Source organism: Galeopterus variegatus, unplaced genomic scaffold (genome assembly GCF_000696425.1).
Source record: "Galeopterus variegatus unplaced genomic scaffold, G_variegatus-3.0.2 Scaffold3578, whole genome shotgun sequence".
Classification (NCBI taxonomy): domain Eukaryota; kingdom Metazoa; phylum Chordata; class Mammalia; order Dermoptera; family Cynocephalidae; genus Galeopterus; species Galeopterus variegatus.
In genome coordinates this window covers 220,438-222,649 of record NW_007729689.1, presented here as the reverse complement: position 1 = coordinate 222,649, position 2,212 = coordinate 220,438, and the positions used below count along the sequence as shown (strand labels likewise).

At 34.7% G+C, this 2,212-nt stretch overlaps 1 non-coding gene and 1 pseudogene across 1 annotated transcript; one reads left to right on the top strand and one right to left on the bottom strand.

Annotated features, from left to right (window-relative positions):
* LOC103601080 overlaps window positions 1-2,212 on the top strand; it is a 46,806-nt pseudogene that overhangs the window by 19,479 nt on the left and 25,115 nt on the right.
* Window positions 30-103, bottom strand: TRNAI-GAU. The gene has a single exon. It is a non-coding gene; the product is annotated as a tRNA-Ile (tRNA).

Here is a 2,212-nt window from a genome sequence, read left to right as displayed (position 1 = left end):
TTTTTTTGATTTGTTTTGTTTTTGGTGGCTGGCCAGTATGGGAATCAAACTCTGGACCTTGGTGTCATCAGCACCACACTCTAACCAACTGAGCTAACCAGCCAGCCTCCAGCCAATAGGTTTTAAAACTTATAACACATGTATAAATTACTAGTAAAGTATACCTTTATTTAAGTCAACAATACATAAACAACCTGAATAATTCTTTAGCCAGTAGAGAAACTGAATCCATTAAAAAAAAAAAAAACTTCTCACAATGAAATCATCAAACCTAAATAATACTAGCAAACCAAATGCAACAGCATATTGCATAAGGTCATTAACTATGATGAAGTGGGATTTGTCTCAGGGATGCAAGGATGGTTAAACATATGCAAATCAATAAATGTGATATACCACATTAACGGAAATAAAGACAGAAACCATATGATTATTTCAATTGAGGCAGAAAAAACATTTAACAAAATTCAGCATTTCCTTTATAATAAAAACTCTTAGCAAACTAGGTATTGAAGGTATGTACCTCGATACAGTAAAGTCTATATATGACAAACCCACAGCTAACATTATACTGAATTAGAGAAAGCTGAAACTTTCTCTCTTAGATCACAAACAAGATGAGGATGCCCACTTTCACCACTTCTATTTAATGTAGTACTAGAAGCTCTAGCCAGAGTAATTAGATAAGAGAAAGAAATTAAAGTCATCCAAATTGGAAAGAAGGAAGAAGTCAAACTGTCCCTGTTTACAGATGATATGCTTTTTTTTTTTTTTTTTTTGCAGCTCGCCTGTAACTGAATACAAGTTCTTGACCTTGGTATTACAAGGCCATGCTCTAACCAACTAAGCTAACCAGCCAGCCCTGACATGATCTTATACATAGAGAACTCTAGAGACTCCACCAAAAGTCTCTTAGAACTAGTAAATGAATTCAGTAAAGTTGCAGAATACAAAATCAACATACAAAAGTCACTAGCATTTCAATATACTAATAGCAAGCTATCTGAAAAAGAAATCAAGAAAACAATTCCTTTTATGATAACTAAAAAAAAAAAAAAAAAATTAAATACCTAGGAATAAACTTAACCAAGCAGGTGAAGGACCTCTATAATGAAAACTGTAAAACTTTGAAGAAAGAAATTGAAGAGGACATAAATAAATGAAAAGATATTCCATGTTCAAAGCTTAGAAGAATTAATATAGTTTATTTTATTATATATTTTATTATTATTGCTATTCCACCCAAAGAAATCTATGATTTATTGCAATCCCTATCAAAATACCAATGACATTCTTCAGTAAAATAGAAAAAAAAATTCTAAAATTCATATGGAATTAAAAAGACCCCAAATAGCCAAAGAAATCCTGAAAAAAAATGAACAAAGCTGGAGACATCACACTACCTGACATTAAATTATACTACAAAGCTATAGTAACCAAAACTGCATGGTACTGATATAAAAACAGACACATAGAAAAATGGAACAGAATAAAGAGCCCAGGAATAAATTCATGCGCCTACAGCCAACTGACCTCTGACAAAGGTGCCAAGAATACCTATTGGGGAAAAGACAATCTCTTCAGTAAGTGGTGCTGAGAAAATTGGCTATCCACATGCAGAAGAATGAAACTAGACCCTCACCTCTCACCATATACAGAAATCAATTCAAAATGAGTTAAAGATATAAACCTGAAACTATCAAACTACTGAAAGAAAACATGGGGGGGAAAGGGCTGTTTAGTGCAGTTGGTTAGAGTGCAGCCGTATAAAACCAAGGTCATGGGTTCAGCCCTCCATACTGGCCAGCCACCAAAAAAAAAAAAAAAGGAAAAGAAAACATAGGGAAATGATCCACAACATGGGCTGGCAAGGATTTTTTAAACAAGACTTCGAAAGTACAATCAGTAAAAGCTAAAGTAGACAAGTGGGATTACGTGAAACTAAAAAGCTTTTGCACATCAAAGGAAATTGCCAACAGTGAAGAGACAACCTACAGAAATTGAGAAAATATTTGGAAACTATACATCTGACAAGGGGTTAATATCAAGAATATATAAGGGACTTAAACAACTCAAGAGCAAAAAAATGAATAACTCAATTGGGAAATGGGCAAAGGATCTTAATAGACACTTCTCAAAAGAAGACATACGGGGGCCGGCCCGGTGGTGCACTGGATGGTGCGCCGCTTGGGAAGCGCGGCGGCGCTCCCGC